Below are 17,597 nucleotides of genomic sequence, written 5' to 3'. Positions count from 1 at the left end.
AAATTTGTGAGACATGCTTTTGCTCCCTTTGCCCTGAGATTTTCTTGTGAGATGAAGAAGAGCCAGAAAAAAGCAACTTTTTCTATATCACTTTATTACATTCAGCATTTTCTCTGAAAGTCTCAAATATAGATAAAAATTCCAAGCCTTTCAGTGATTGTGACCTGGTGTCCCCAAGGCTGATTATGTGGACATGCCTGTCTGTGGGAAGTTTATTTCTGTGGACATAATCAATAGAGACCGTGAATGAGAACTGGTTGTGAAGCTCCCACGTTTCCAGTGTGCTCCATGTTTTGTCATTATCTTGGGGTAATTGGACTTGAGAGGGTGGGACCTCTAATGAGCTGCTTCTCTCCCCTAATGGATGGGGGCCTGGAAATTAGCGCAGCCCCTGCTGTTCCAATCCCTTCAGGAAGTTTGAGGCAACCGCCTAATTGTGTCCTCACTAATGGCAACAATTACAGAATAGCTTTTTTAGTAAGACCATGTGCAATGGTTGAGACTAATCTCATTGAGTGACCCCAGGCCTGTGACAACCTCCATTTAGGGACTTCACTGTTGTTGTCCAGAAGTGGTTTCGTGTCTCCTGAGAAAGCCAAAATAGACATAAGTGACGCTAACCTCTTCCCCTCCACAGAAACAAAGCTGGAGGAGCAAGTGAGGAAGGCAGGCCTTCTCTCAAAATCCGTCTTCTGCAAAGATACCTTAGGCACTTCATGTGACAAGTGCAAGGCAATATGGGGAAAACAGAGCCATGTGCCCTCCCCCACCCCTGCCTTCAGTTTATCTGTAACATTTCAGAAGGAGAAATGAAGGACAAAAGGCAGAAGTCTGCTCAGGTGATGAGAATCCATAAAGACAGCTGGACTTGCTCTAGCTGTGAGTCATGCTATTTAACATCATGAACCAGGTTACTAATCACAGGTTTTAACAACCATGAGGTTGATACAAGTGGGGCTCCTAGGTCTGACTGTGACAACCACTATACTTTACGGTCACATGGCTTGGCTTTATGAATCTGTTACATTGACCAGCCTTGTCCACTCGTGGCAGCACTGACTTGACTCCAGAAGAACCTGGACTTGGGGAGAGTGAGGAAGGAGATACTCAGGATCCCGTCAGTGCAGGGTCAGCTCACTCAAGTGAAGTTCTCTTAACATTTGCATCACAGATATCTCACTCTCACCCTTGTCCCAGGCCCAGTCCTGAGAAGGACCACTTCGAATGTACTAACCATTTGAATTTAATACATTCGAACATTTTGCATAATGTAGATCCATATACTACATCTTCTGTGTAGAAAGACATAGGTGTTGAATGAGTTACATAATATTTTTAAATATAAAAAATTGTAAGAGAAGAAAATTTAAGACAATAATTTGTCTACTGGGTTGATTCAAAGATGAACTGGGTCTTTTTCATCATAATTTTTCTTGAGCATATCAATGGACTCACATCTGGACATTTTTGTCAGGGGAAAGAAAACTGAGAAGGTTTGAATTTGTTTTAGGTTTCTAAAAAAATTGTATGTGTGTGATAGCTGCTGAGGTGTCATCTTAGAAAAGTGAGGATGAGGAAATGACAAATACATTTAGTGTCCGAAGTTTTAAAAAGAGCTCTCTTGTCATCCTTTTTAGGGTTAAGTGTGTGTTTCAGCCATAGTATGCAGACACAAAAATGGCTCGTAAAATATAATTTCACTGGGAGATGATCCCTTGTTCAGTCGAAATGAGAGTCAGTGCTGAATTCAACTCACAAGTGACCAATTTACTTAAATTATTTGTGTTTGAAAATAACTGCAGATGGAAAAGGGGAGGGAACCTTTTAACAGACTGGCCTCAGGTGTGCTGGGGTAGTCATGCCCTGTCATGTTGGGTCCTGTAATGTTCCTTGTATGCTTTGCTTGAGTCATTTCAGGGACTTGTAGCTTTAAAGAGGAGGCGGCACAAAGAAGAATAGCACGTAGAACAATACTTTAAAGTGAGAGTTTTCTATTGACTGATTTTATTCTTTTCATTACAGAATTTAAAGAAAGTGAGTAGTTCACAGTTTGGGTTTTAAAAACAAGTTGTGGTTTCTTACTTGTTTGGCATTTGCTATATTTTAAAGATATTTTGTATAAGAGTTAATAAAGGGCTTGTACAGTAATGGTTGTTGGGGGGTTCTCACATTCCCCCAAGGAACTAATTTTTTGTTGTTGTTCTCTAATTAGGACAATAGTCTGTTTAAGATAGCAGTACTTTCTAAATAAGAAGTAGATTTAGGATACGAAGTCGCTTTTGTGTGCGATCTTTGGGTTAAGAAGCAAATTCCTTACTTAGAAAATTCAAGCAAATGCTTTACTATAGAGAAATAGAAAAAAACCCAATGGACTCAGTACTATCTAGTCCCATATTGACTCAATCTGTACTATGGGACTTGATCCATAAGTAAGTGGTACTGGTGGGAGGTGATGTGTCAGGTGCAGTCCTTGATTTACAGAAAACCTCCACCTTGTGAGCAGAGTGGTGACCGCCAGCTGCCATCAGGCTATGGAAACAATGTGCCAATTACTGAAGAAAACAAACAGCCAGCAGTTTCTATACACTAATAATCGAGTGCATACATTTTGAAATTTAGTGCAGCCTGGCAGGTGTGGCTCAGTTGTTGCATGTCGACCTACAAACCAGGAGGTCATAGTTTGATTCCTGGTCAAGGCATACTAGTATGCCCAGGTTGCGGGCTTGATCCCCAGTGTGGGGTGTACAGGAGGCAGCTGATCTCTCTCATCATTGATGTTTCTATCATCTCTCTCTCCCTCTCTGAAATCAATAAAACATATTAAAAAATAAATTTTTGCTGCTTAATAAATGTAAAATAATCATTGTCACATTTTCATTAGACACTGCATTTATGGGTGAGCTTGGTGTCCTCTGAGTTCCTAATGGAGCCTATAGACTTATGCAGATTCCTTTGGTAGTTTTTCCTCTTTTTCCTGCATAATCTGAGGAACAGCAGCAAACCCAGCTACACAAAGGGAAAGTGAAGGAGGTGACTTTTATCTGAGAGTTCATCTGCCTCCGCTTTACCAAGCCACAGAAGTTCTTTAGAAATCACTGAACTTGAGCAGGAAATAACCACAAAGGAATAAAAACATGTGAGCATTCACCTTTTATTCAAAAATTGGTTTCTGATCCAAGCGTCAGCATTCATTGTCCTGCAATGCCAGATAGTATACCTATTCATTAGTAATGGCAAAGCCAGGGCTGGGCACAAAAACATCACCTTGTTTTTTAGAAACCAGAAGTGAAATATGGTCAAAGGCAAAATGTTCATCCTGTAACATCAAGGATAATGCATATAAAATGCCTTGAGTGTGTGAGGACAATTTTGGAAAGTCATCACAAGTATTTATAACACTTGAAAATGTCTTCCTTTGTATTTAATCAGATAACTGTACAGTGTCATCACACATCCTGACAACCCACAAAATTGTGATTAGGAGAGAATTTAATTTTTTGGCATATAACCTATTTATCCGCTATACTCTGACCTGAAACAGAGAGAGATGAGTCAGGGACAGTCATCCAGTTTATCGGCACACCTCCATTGAGCATCTGACATGGACTAGCTCCCCTCCTTGGATTGTGGACACACCAGTGAACAGGACAGACAGCCTCCACTTTGCAGAGCTCACACTTGGGTGGTGCTGGAAGAAGATCCTACTGAATAGAATATCCAAAAATACAGTGTCAGGTTGAAAGGCAAGGAAAATGAAAGTGAAATAAGTGCCCTTGCGAGGTTGGCTAGTGGCCAGAGCATCAGCCCTCAGACCAAAGGGTCCTAGGTCCTATTTCTGGTCAAGGACACTTACCTGGGTTGCAGGTTCCATCCCTGGCTCCAAAGGGGGGGGGGGTGGGGGGTGTGTGTGGGAGGCAACCAATTGATGTGTCTCTCTCACATCAATGTTTCTCTTTTTCCCCCTATTCTCTTTCCCTACTACTCTCTAAAAAATAAATGGGAAAAATATCCTTGGGTGAAGATTAACAAAAAAAATTTAGTGTTATTTAGCATGGGAAGACACAGTTGAAATTAATCTTACTGATGGCATTAAAATATATGAAGAGTTGTTTCCTTGGAAAGGACAGTGACCATATCCATCTAGGAGAAGGAACCAAGCCAACAGGTAGGAAATTAATCTGAATTCCAAGTTGTGGAAGAACAAAATGCAGCGCCTGTGGAAGGAACACCAACGAGCCTTCTATGAAACTGGTCATGAACTATCTTTAAAAAATTTTGTTTTGTCTTATTTTAAAACTATAATTGATGTACAATATTGTATTAGTTCCAGGTGTACATTTATATAACCTACGAAGTGATCACCCCAATAAATTCAGTACCCATCTGACACCATACATAGTCATCACAATATTATTGAGTTTACTTGAGGCCCGGTGCACGAAATTCGTGCACGGGGTGGGGGGTGGTGTCCTTCAGCCCAGCCTGCACCCTCTCCAATATGGGACCCCTCGAGGGATGTCCGACTGCCCGTTTTGGCCTGATCCTACCTGGCGATCAAGCTGGGATCAGGCCTAAACAGGCAGTCGGACTTCCCTCTCACAATCCAGGACTGCTGGCTCCCAACTGCTCGCCTGTCTGCCTTCCTGATTGCCCCTAACCGCTTCTGCCTGCCACCCTAACCACTCCCCTGCCAGCCTGATTGATGCCTAACTGCTCCCCTGCCAGTCTGTTTGCCCCTAACTGCCCTCCCCTGCAGGCCTGGTCACTCCTAACTGCCCTCCCCTGCAGGCCTGGGTCCCCCCCAACTTCCCTTCCCTGCAGGCCTGGTTGCCCCCAACTTCTCTCCTCTGATGGCCTGGTCACTCCTAACTGCCCTCCCCTGCAGGCTTGATCGCCCCCAACTGCCCTCCCTTGCAGGCCTGGTCCCTCCCAACTGCCCTCCCCTGCTGGCCTAATCGCCCCCAACTGCCCTCCCTTGCAGGCCTGGTGCCTCCCCTGCTGGCCATCTTGTGGCGGCCATCTTGTGTCCACATGGGGGCAGCCATCTTGTGTGTTGGAGTGATGGTCAATTTGCATGTTACTCTTTTATTAGATAGGAAAGAGGCCTGGTGCATGGGTGGGGGCCAGCTGGTTTGCCCTGAAGATGTCCCGGATCAGGGTGGGGGGTCCCTTGGGGCATGGAACAGCCTGGGCGAGGGGCCTGTGATGGTTTGCAGGCTGGCCATGCTCCCTGGCGACCCAAGCTGGAGGCCCTGGTATCTGGGATTTATTTATCTTCTATAATTGAAACTTTGTAGCCTTGAGCGGAGGCCAAGGCAGGGCTGCCGAAGCTTGGCTTCCTCCATCGCTGGGGGCAACTCAAGCCTCCTGCTCTTTCCAGCTCTGTGGCTGCTGCCATTTTTGTTGGGATTTATTTATCTTCTATAATTGAAACTTTGTAGTCTTGAGTGGAGGCCTGGGCCCGCCAGGGTGTGCGGAAAGCTTGGCTTCCTCCCTTTCTGGGGAAACCTAAGCCTCCTGCTCTCTCCATGCCACAGCCATCTTGGTTGGGGTTAATTTGCATACTCACTTCTGATTGGCTGGTGGGTGTGGCCGGGTGATGGTTAATTTGCATATTACTCCTTTATTAGATAGGATTCCCTGTGTTGCACACCACATCCCCATGACCACTGTGCTACCACCAGTTTGCACTTCTGAATCCCTTCACCTCTTTCACCCAACCTCCTAACCCCTCTCCCATTTGACAATGATCTATGAGTTTGTCTCTTTTCTGCTTGTTTATCTATTTTGTTCTCTGGAGTCCACATATAAGCGAAATCATCTGGCATTTGTCTTTCTCTGTCTGACTTATTTCACCTAGTACAATACCCTCTTAGGTCTATCCATATTGTTGCAGATGGCAAGATTTCATTATTTTTTATGGGTGAATAATATTCCATTGTATATATGCACCACTTCTTTATTCATTCATCTCTTGAAAGACACTTAGGTTGTTTCCATATTTTGGCTATTGTAAATAATGCTGCAATAAACATATGGATGTATATATCTTTTCAATTTATGTTTTGGGTTCCTTCGGATAAATACCCAGAAGTGGAGTTGCTGGGTCCTTTTTTGTCTCTTGTTATAGCCTTTGTTTTAAAGTCTATTTTGTCTGGTATTAGTATTGCTACCCCGGGTTTTTTGTTTTGTTTGTTCCCACTTTCATTAAATATTTTTTCCATCCCTTTACTTTCAGGCTGAAGTGCAACTCACCTAGACAGCATTTGCAAGAGTCTTGTTTTGTTATTCATTCAGTCACAGTATTTTTTTTTATTGGAGCATTTAATTAATTTGCATTTAAAGTAATTGTTGAGAGATATGTACTTATTGCTATTTTATTATTCCTATTTTTTATCTTTCTTCTTCTTAAAGAAGACTTTTTAACATTTCTTGTAATATTGGTTTGGTGGTGATAAAATCCTTTAGCTCTTTCTTATCTCAAAAACACTCTATCTGTCCTTTAATTCTAAATGATAGTCTTGCTGGGTAAAGTAATCTTGGTTGTAGGTCCTTGCTTTTCATCACTTTGAATATTTTGTGCCAATCCCTTCTGGCTTATAAAATTTCTGTTGAGAAATCAGCTGATAGTCTAATGGAGGCCTTGTAGGTAACTATTTGCTTTTCTTTTGTTGCTTCTAAGATTCTCTCTGTGTCTTTAGCCTTTGGCATTTTATTGCTGTGTGTCTTGGTGTGGGCCTCTTTGAGTTCATCATGCTTGGGACTCTCTGCACTTCCTGGACTTGTATGTCTATTTCCTTTACTAGGTTAGGACATTTTTCCATCATTATTTTTTAAAATGGGTTTCTAATTCCTTGCTCTCTCTCTTCTCCTTCTGGCACCCTTATGATGCAAATGTTGGTATGCTTGAAGTTGTCCAGAGACTCCTTCAACTATCCTCATTTGAAAAAAAAATTATTTTTTCTTCTTGCTGTTCTGATTGGTTGCTTTCTGATTCCTTATATTCCAAATCACTGATTTGATCCTCTGCTTCATTCACTCTACTGTTGGTTCTCTGTAATTTATTCTTCATTTCAGTTAGTGTATCCTTCATTTTGGGCTGATTATTTTTTATGGTTTCCATGTCCTTTTTTAAAATGCTATTGAAGTTCTCTATTGTGTGTGTGTGTGTGTGTGTGTGTGTGTGTGTGTGTGTGTCTCCCACACACACACAATAGAGAACTCCCTTGAGCATTCCTATAATCATTGTTTTGAACTCTGTAGTTTGCTTGCCTCCATTTCATTAAGTTATTTTTCTGGAGATTTCTCCTATTCTTTCATTTTGGACCTGTTTCTTTGTCTCATTTTGGCAGCTTCCCAGTGTTTGTTTCTATGTATTAAGTGAGCTGCTATGTTCCCCAGACTTGATAGAGTGGCCTTGTGTAGTGGTGTCATATAGGGCTCAGTGAAGCAGCCTCCCCAGTCACCCAAGCTGGGTGTACTAGGTGCACCTCCTGTGTGGGCTGTGTGCACTGTCCTCTTGTTGTTGAACTTTGATTGCTGTTGGCATGTCACTGGGATGGATTGACTCCCAGGCTGATAGGCTTTGAGGACTGGCTGCAACTACAGTGAAGTAGCTAATGCACAGGGGTTAACCCCACAGAGCAGATCTTGCTTCAGTGGGGCTTTGGTGTGCACAGAGTTCACCCCTTAAGTGTGTTGTTTATGGAGGTGGTTGGATTGTAATCTGACCTGGTCTGAAGCTGTCCGTTCTGGGGCCTCCTAGGAAGTGCAACGGTCAGCCACCAACTGTGCCTTGCCCCGGACTACCCGTCATGAGCTACACAGAGTGATCTGCAGATGGCTGCTACTTTTTCTGGGTGTGGAGGTGCCCAGGAAAGGCCAAGCTGTGAACTGAGGCTGGTTGCTGCTAGTGCCAGGCCTGGGGCCATTTAGCATGAGGTAGGGGTTACACAGAGGCCAGATGCTACTTGCTTGAGAGATTTTAGGAAAGTCCAAAGCATGAGCCAAGAGAGGCTAGTTGTATGGAAAGTATACTGGAAATGGCTTGGATGGGCCCTCAAGTTGGGTGGGGCAGGGACTCAGAAAATCACCAGGACAGGGAGAACAGTATTATCAAATTGATAGAGACTCAGCTATAAAGCCTGCCTGCTTGGCTCCGTTGGAGATGGGCTCACCAAAGGAACAATAGCCTCTGCTAGCTTGTCAGGCAGAAAGCTGTCCCTCCAGACAGTTCAGATCCTTCCTTTGTGTCCCTGGTGCCTTTAGCGCTGCTGCCCCAGTGCTGGAGCTCAGAGTGAGTGAGTCTGAGCAAGTCCTAGCATGGGCCCTTTAAGAGGAATGCCTGGGACTCCAGGAGTCTTCTGTCCCACTCAGCTTCAGTCCCCACTGGTTTCACAGCCAGAAATTTGGGGGCTTCTCTGCCCTGGAATTCTGGGCTGGGGCATCTGATGTGGGCTGAGACCTCTTACTCCTCAGGGGTTACCTCCACAGCCAAGATATCCATCCCAGTTTTGTTCTTTTAAAAAATATATTTTTATTGATTTCAGAGAGAAAGGGAGAGGGACATACACACACACACACACACACACACACACACACACACACACACACACAGAGAGAGAGAGAGAGAGAGAGAGAGAGAGAGGGGAGAGAGAGAGAGACATCAAGATGAGATAGAATCATTGATTGGCTGCTTGCTGCATGTCACCTACTGGGGATCAAACCTGGAAACCCAGGCATGTGCCTTGACCAAGAATTGAATCGTGACCTCCTGGTTCATGGGTCGATGCTCAACCACAGAGCTACACTGGCTGGGCTATCCCTCCCAATTTTAAACCACCACACATGGGTGTGGAACCAGCCCGTTTCTCATCTTCACCCTAAAGGTCTCAATATGACTTACTCTTTATATCCTTAGCTATTGGAGTTCTGTTCAGCTAGATTTCAGATAGTTCTGCATGATACTTGTTTTCTAATTCAGTTGTAATTTTTATGTGGTTGTTGGAGGTTCTGAGTACTGTGTTTACCTACACTGCCATCTGGACCAAAGTCTGGTCATGAACTATCTTGAAGTTTTATCTATCTTTAAAACTTGAAACAGCCATAAATATATTAACTTAAACAAATAAGGAATCATCTTAGAGAGAGAAACAGAATAGTGAACAATACTAGTACATAGGTCTGTACACTTGAAAATACATCCCACATAGAGGGAATATGAGTGATATGACAGCCATGTATGAAGTTGATCCATCACTTCTAGACCTCCCCCTCCCACACACAATACATGTGTTTGTAATATATGTTCATTGTGCTTTTCAGCATATCAACATATCAACATATTCATAGGATAAAGGGTTGGTGTGTTACTAGAGTGATCATCCCTTGAAAGTTAGGCAGTTACTAAGAGAGAAGAGGGTATCCTACCTAATAAAATAGTAATATGCAAATTGACTGCGCCTTTGCTACACATAAACCACGCCCACCAGCCAAAGCCACGCCCACCAGCCAATCAGGGCGAGTATGCAAATCACCCAACAAATATGGCAGTTAATTTGCATATGCTGAGGGAGGGAGGAGTGAAGACTGAAGACAACTTAGAAGGAAGAGGGAGGAAAAGCGGAAAGCAAGGTGGCTGCCAGAGGGAAAGCCCGGGCGGGGCGGGGCGGGGTGGGGCGGGCAGCAGCGGCCCGTGGGTGCAGGCACGGCGGCCGCAATGGCAGTGGCAGCAGCAGCGCACGAGGCCACAGCGGCTGCTTGCAGGATTCTTCCTGCAAATGGGCTACTAGTAACTAATAAAGGTTAATAGGTCAAGATCAGAACCTGGTGAGACAATTACACCTGCCTCTGCTCTTTGTTTCTAGTACTAGATTGGCACTTGACCTGGCATCATTTCAAGTCCCTTGAGGGCAAGGACCATATCTTACTTACCATTGAATCCTAGCATCTAGTACAGAGCTGGGCAAACAGGCTGGCAGCGGAGTGGTTAGGGGGTGATCAGGCTGGCAGGCAGAAGCAGTTAGGGGCAATCAGAAGGCAGGCAGGCAAGCAGTTGGGAGCCAGCAGTCTTGAATTGTGAGAGGGATGTCCGACTGCCCGTTTAGGCCCGATCCCGGTGGGCAGTCGGACATCCCTCCAGGGGTCCCAGATTGGAGAGGGTACAGGCTGGGCTGAGGGACAACCCCCCTCCATGCACTAATTTTGTGCACCAGGCTTCTAGTTATAAATAAGCAAGGAAAGGCTCACAGGGAGAACTGTGATGTCACAAACTATGCTGAGGAGCCATCACTCTGGGCAGGTCTGTCTCCATCTCTAGGGCTCATCTTCTCCTTTTCCTAGCACACATCCCAGATTGTGCAAGGAGGGGTACTGATATCAACACGAACTGTATTGAATTTGAAGCATGTTCATTGTGGCATTGTCTATAAGACTGACAATACAAACATCCACCAATAGGAGGAAATTGTTGTCTGATGATACTGTGGAAAATGAAGTAGCCCTTAAAAAAAGAATGAGGTAAGTCTGCATGTTCTGACAGAGGAGGTGGTCTATGGTAAGGCATTGATTTTCAAATAGCAAGATGCATATCAATATGTGTAATTTGTTCCCATGTAAAGAAACAATTCTATACCTGTAGGTAGGCATTTAGAAAAGGTCTGGAAGGATACAATAGTGAGTGCCTATGAGAGGATGGAGTTTTTTTCAATTTTTACTTCATACATTTCTGAGTTGTTTGAATGTCTTCCAGAAAGCTTATATTGCTTTGAAAATAACATAGGACAGGAGCCCGTCTCTTGCATGAGAACTGCTCTGCTTTAGTAGCCAAGAATAAACATATAAATATACGTATTAAATATTTATTACTTATTAACTTTTAAACTATTGATTTATCCTTGGGAGATAAAACAGAACATTTCTCACAAGTGAGAGAGACCATCCTTTACTAGTAAGAAATTCCCATTTTCTGTGACTGGAAGCAAAGAAAAGCTCACAGGCTCATTTGGTTGGGCTTGTATTTCTTTTAGTGAGGAGTATGGTGCAGTGTCCCCTAAGATCCTTTCTGAACTTGTGTCCAAAGGACTTCTTTCTCCTTATTGTGAAAGTTCATACCTCTATGACCTACCTATCCTTTGGCGAGGGGTCCTGGTCATGGAGAGATTTATCAGGTGTTCAAAGCTTGGAGATGAGATCGTTACAGTTGGTTTTGACAACCACCAACTGGATCCTCAATCTGGACCACCACCTGGGAGCTTTACTAAAATGCATTCAGTTTACTCAGAATCTTTGAGGGTTGGGCCTGGCTCCCACCTGATCCCAAAGATCACCCAAGGTTGGGAACCACTAAGAAAAACTAGACAATGGAATGAGAACCATCAGAAAAAACCACTACAATGCAAAGACTATGTGGCACTGAAGAGTCCCTCCAGGTGTGAGTTCACTGGTCGCCACCCAGAGTCACTTGGGGTATGCATTAAAAATGTGGGTGTTTTGGTCCCATCCCAAACATACTTGATCTCAGGGATGTGCATTTTAAATGCAGATCCCAAGTGATTTTCAAGTAAAGTTCTAGGGCCCCTGGTGCATAGACCTGGCTGTGAAGTGTCTCCATTTGGGAGCCAGTTATAGGAAGCTGTTTACTGTGGAAAGGAGGGACCTTCGATACATAATTGATACATGGTTGAATTATGTTTAAGAAAGGTTAATTCAACCTTTCCAATAGAGGTTATGCATCTCAGTAAATGGTTTTGACAAACTAAAGAAAAAATTTCTGATTCTGTTGATTACTGTATCTATAATGCTATAGCTTCAGAGTTTGTGTCTACATGGAACCTTTTATCCAAGGATCTTAGTGTATTTTATAGGCATTCTTCTCATCATTTTTTTTTTTAGTCCTCACCCAAGGAATGAGGATATTTTTTCCATTGATTTTTAGAGAGTGGAAGGGATGGGGGAGAGGGAGAGAAAAAGGAGAGAGAAACAGCGATGTGAGAGAGACACATTAATTGGTTGCCTCCTGCATATCCCACAAGGGGTCCCAGATTGGAGAGGGTGCAGGCCAGGCTGAGGGACCCCTCGTGGGATAACCAGCAGTTGGACATCCCTCTCACAATTCAGAACTGCTGGCTCCTAACTGCTCGCCTGCCTGCCTGATTGCCCCTAACTTCTTCTGCCTGCCAGCCTGATTGTCCCTAACTGCTTCCCTGCTGGCTTGATTGCCCCTAACCACCTCTGCCTCGGCCCGCACCTGGTACCCATGATTCTCTCCTCCAGCTGACCACAGGCACCTGGGATCTGGGCTTCCCTCCCTCTGGTCAGCCATAGGCGCCCAGGCTGGCTGCAGCCTCAGGGGATGGTGGGCAGGTGGCTTCGCCTGTGCTGCAGCTGCAAGTGCTGGAGCCCAGGACCGCGGGGTGGGCGGCTTCTCCGTCTCCCAGACCACAGCCAGCCACAGGTGCTGGTGCCTGGGACTGCGGGGTGGGCAGCTTCTCCATCTACCAGGCTGTAGCCAGCTGCAGGTGCTGGTGCCTGGACCGCAGGCGGGTGGCTTCTCCATCTTCCCTCGTGATGCAGTGGGGGGCGACTTCTCCTTCTGGCTGCGGCCTGGGTCATAGGGCAGGTGGCTTCTTCATGTCCCAGGCTGCAGCCAGCCTCAGGTACTGGGATCCGGTTTCTCCATCTCCCCCAGGACATGGGGCGGGTGGACATGGGGTGGGCGGCTTCTCCAGCTGGCTGTAGCCTGGGATCACTGGGCAGGTGGCTTCTTCATCTCCCAGGCTGCAGCCAGCCTCAGGCACTGGCACCCAGTTTCTTGTCTCCCCCAGGACGTGGGGTGAACGGCTTCTCCAGCTGGCTGAGGCCTGGGATCACGGGGCAGGCGGACATGAGGCTTCTGAGGCTGGCTGCAGCCTGGGATCATGGGGCAGGCGGCTTCTTGGTCTCCCTGGCTGCAGCCAGCCTTAGGTGCTGACGCCTGACTTCTCCGACTCCCACAGGCCTGGAGCGGCTGGGGGGGCGGGGCTGCCGCCATGTTTTTGTTTAATTTGCATACTCACTCTGATTGGCTGGTGGGCGTGGCTTGCGAGTGTAGCAGAGTGATGATTTGCATATTGCTCTTTTATTAGATAGGATTTCCATTTCTTTTTCTTTCTTTTTCTCCATATATTCATACACACACACACATAACATATTGATTCTATTGATTCTCATCTCTGGAGAACCCTGAATAATACAATGGGCAATGAAAAACACATGATTTTTAGTGTATTTTCAAACATTTTAAAAGTAAGTACAAAGTATTTATTATTGCTATTATATACAAACCTAGAAATGGTCTATTCCCAATGAAAAGTACACAACCTTTTCTAAATTTAGGGCAAGTTATAAAACCTCTTTTTTTTTTTTAGAGTAGAATTGTTCCAATAGATCATTTATTTCCAGTGAACCCAGTCACCATAAACAGTCTAGTTTCTGAGGTTTATTAGTTGGCTGTTACCATTGCACTAATAGAGAGTCTCCATTTTTCACAGAATAAAACTCTTGGTCATTTTCTAGTTCAGTCTCTCTGCCCAGCATTTTGGGACTTTCATAGGACAACAGAAGGTCTCAAACAGGAACTTTGAGACAACATGACAGCAATCCTTTCGCCTGGAGTCATCATGTAGTCTGGCAGTTGTTTCTCTAGGATTTTCTGATTAAGATGATTAGGATATTTTATCTTCAGTGTGGTAGCTGGGATTTTGAGCAAAAATGGTTGTTTTGTTTTGCAGTCCCCATCTTCAGGTGCACCGTATTTGAAGCAGAATGACTGGCATCTGGGATGGGCTGCCAGGAACTCCTCACTTGGCCTGTTTTTGTCTGGATCTTGATGCCCACCTGCCTTTTTCCATTCACTTTCAAGTGCTTTTTGGTAATCCGTCTCAGCTCCAGGCTTCTCTTCTCCTTGGAAAGAATCTTGCATTTGTTCAGGGTCTCCAGCTGACTGATCTTGATGATAATGAGCTAGCAGGTGGTCTCCACTCTGCTTCCCTCAGTCAGAGGGTTTCTTAGGCAGGACAAATCATGCAGACTGTGTAACTTATCTGGCTCATTGATAAATGGCCATTGCGATATTCAGTTGTCATTGACTACAAGGTATTGAACATTGAAGTTTTGCACACAATCCCAGGATCTTGGAAATGTAGAGAAGAAATCCCGATGTCCAAAAGGATTAGTTGTTCTAATCTGGGCAGATAGGCTGTTGGAAACAGCTGATTTTAATCAATTAGGTGATTAGAGGAAAGGTCTAATAACTTGACTATCTGTAGAACAATAGCCAGCTTTTCTGAAATGGAAAGATTGTTAGACTCCTGGAAGACCGGCCCCCCAGTGGCACACTAGAACACCTATGCCCATGTTATTCTCATTGGGCTAAGGACTAAAACCTTCAGTATAGAAATGTTCCAATTGGACTTGGTGAGCGAGGGGGAAATCTCAGTTTATTTTCACTGAGATGATAATATAAATTTATGTCTCATGATAAACTAACAGTAGTGTTGTAGGCATTATTCATATGATTATATTTAAAGTTTTAATGTTTAACTATAATCAATAACAATAACTCTCACTTAGAACATTAGAATTTTCAGCTATTTAAAAAATGGACATATTTTCTTCATCTTACCCTTCCAAAATCACTAAAAGTCCTGACATGATTTTAAAGGGCAATTTCAGCATAGTCTAGAAACTAAAGGTTAAGAAAATTTAACAAGCTTTTATTTTTCGTAGACCTAGTTTTTGAGGATCTTGATTGGAATTTGTGGCAGAATTCTCACTAGTATGGGTCTAGACCAGTGATGGAGAACCTATGACACGCGTGTCAGCACTGACACGCGTAGCCATTTCTGATGACACGCGGCCGCTGAGGTGGCCGCATGCCGAGGATGAAACATTTGCTGCTCCTGAGGATGAAACATTTGCGAAATAATGTTTTTTCCTCAAAGTGACACACTACCCGAGTTATGCTCAGTTTTTTGGCGAAGTTTGACACACCAAGCTCAAAAGGTTGCCCATCACTGGTCTAGACCATGGTCCTTAACATGGGCACTAAGGACATTTGGGACAGGATAATATTTTGTTGTATGGTCCTATTTTGTACATTGTAGGGTGTTTAGCAGCACTTTGGCCTCTACCCTGTAGTTCCCCAAATTTTGTCAACCAACAAATGTTTCTAGACATTTCCTACAGTCCCATGGGAGGCAAAATAACCCCATTTGAGAAACCCTGGGGATTAGATACATATGGCATGAGTAAGGCCAGTTATGTAAATAAGTAAGGGACCATACCCTAAAATAAATTAAAAAATAGGAGATTGACTAATAAAAATAAAGTTCAATAAAGGACAACTATCACAAAACATTTGGAGCCCGCAATGCTGGACACACAGCCAGTCTCTCCCTTTTGCCTCCTGACATTTGACATTGTGGTTAATAGGAAGTGGATTTTGCTTTTCATTGACTTTTCTAATGCCATGCTTTCTTGGTTTTGACCAGGATTAAAGCAATAGCCCACCCAAAATAAGAATTCTGTCCTCATTTGTTAAGGCATTCACTAGCTTTTAAACCTCAGTAATAATGACTCTGTGTTTGAGTTGATGGTTCAGCGGAGTGTAACTTTCCAATCCATCCAGTGTTGTATCAAGCTGACCTTGGGAAGGAAGATGGTGTGCATCAAAGACAGTATTTCCTGAATGCACTATTTTTGGTGTGGTCTGAAGTGAACTGAGGTCCTTGTGGCTTTAAGTAAACTAGAAAGTTGGAGAAAATAAAGAAGGGAATATTGAGTGACTGTAAGGTTCAGTTGGATGTATCCACTTGGCTAGGCTACATATTTCAGTTCTTCAAACAGCCATCTAGGTGTTGCACAGAGTTATTTTGCAGATGTAGGTAACACCTATGATCAGCTGACTTTAAGGAAATGAGATTACCCTAGATAAGCTGGTGGGCCTGACCCAATTAGTATCATGGCTTTCCTAAGGTAGGAAACATTGAGTTTCCAGCCGCAGACCTATTCTACAGATTTTGAATTTGCCCACCCCATCCCCACAGTTCCTTGCAGTATATCTCTTCCCTCTCCTGTTCCCTCTCTGTATCCCTGTAAACCTTAATGAACAAACCAATTTACAACAGTAGAAACACCACCATTGTTATTATCAAGGGACCCTATCATTTATTTTGTGTCCTTTTGGAGTCTGGCACAAGGCTCTTGATAAATGATGAATTACATTAAATCATTATTAGCAATCATGCAAAATAGCTCTGGACTATATAAAAGAATGGTTTAATGCCTCTCCTAGGAAGTAGGTAATTTTTATGAAAAAGGGCATCATTTAGCTTTAAAAAAAACCACACCTCTTTTTTCATTATGTAAATAACATTAAGTACACTATTGAAAATCTTGAAAATAGAGAACCAGAAAATTAGTAAGTTCATGATCATGACCATTGGTGCCAGCATTTTGGCATAATTACTTAGTTCTCTCCTGAACCCCCTCCATATGCAAATGTGGTTTTTGTATAGTACTAATCATACTGGTTTTAAAATTTGTTTCTGCTTTTTCCTTTCTTAGTATTTAGTCTTTATAAATATCAGTTTCTCTTTATTTTTCCCTACTGAAAATAGCTTTACTGTTTAGGTAAACTTAATTTATGCTCACGAGTAAGGTGTACTTTTATTGAGCCATTTTTAGGTACCAGGCATTTGACATGGTCTATCTCTTTTTGTCCTCAAAACAAGTACATTGCAGGTATTATTATCATCCTTTTGTATAGATGAGGAAATTAGTCTTGGAACTGCTAACAATCCATTCCAGCCCAAGAGAACCTTTGAGGAATCTGCTCTTTCTACTTTGCTGTATTCTCGTTTTGTTCATTTCACATTACCTTTTCTTTGGTGGCTAAAAGGATTTTTGAATTGTGGGAGAGCATTCCTTTTCATCTTGCTCTGTGGGAAAGAATATGTGCAAAGACTCAATAGCTGGCTCCATATTGTATTGTATAGTGTTTTTCTAAAACTCAGCAGAGTGAACCATGCTTTTTATTTTAGGTACATGACTACTGATGCTTATGTTTTCAAACTTAGTTCACATTCCATCATTCTAAGCTTTGGGTTAGTCACTAGTAACTATCCCACTTGAAATCCACATAGTCAGATATATACTTGAGAGTGACAGAAAAAGTGCTATGTCGTCATCCAACCCAACTGGAAGTCTGGGAAGTAAAATAAATAAGCAAGTAAGGAAGGTAATAAGTAAAATCCAGTCATTGTTAAAGAAATGTTCACAGTTTAAGACCAGGCACTGTCATCGGATTTCCTTGTAGTTTTTCACATGAGAACTGATTCAAAATACAGTACTCTCTCCATAGTTGGGTATACTTAGAAACATTAAGGCGGTTTTATTTGTCCTTTCACTGTGTGTTCAACACAAAGTAAACAACGCCACACTAAATAATACCAAATATGGTCAGTCAACTAAAACACATATATAATCCAATTGCAGCATGGTGGAAAAGAAAGTATCGCCACTGTTGACATTTTATTTTTATTTATTTATTTATTTAT

General features: G+C 43.2%; 1 protein-coding gene and 1 pseudogene across 4 annotated transcripts in view; one reads left to right on the top strand and one right to left on the bottom strand.

Annotated features, from left to right (window-relative positions):
• FGF9 (fibroblast growth factor 9) overlaps nt 1–17,597 on the top strand; it is a 250,548-nt gene that overhangs the window by 137,297 nt on the left and 95,654 nt on the right. The window lies entirely within an intron of this gene.
• On the bottom strand, nt 13,492–14,715 carry LOC103304155 (tubulin-specific chaperone E-like; annotated as a pseudogene).

This window comes from Eptesicus fuscus, chromosome 7 (genome assembly GCF_027574615.1).
Source record: "Eptesicus fuscus isolate TK198812 chromosome 7, DD_ASM_mEF_20220401, whole genome shotgun sequence".
Lineage (NCBI taxonomy): Eukaryota > Metazoa > Chordata > Mammalia > Chiroptera > Vespertilionidae > Eptesicus > Eptesicus fuscus.
The sequence above is the reverse complement of the archived record's forward strand: the minus strand, read 5'-3'. Positions and strand labels throughout refer to the sequence as shown.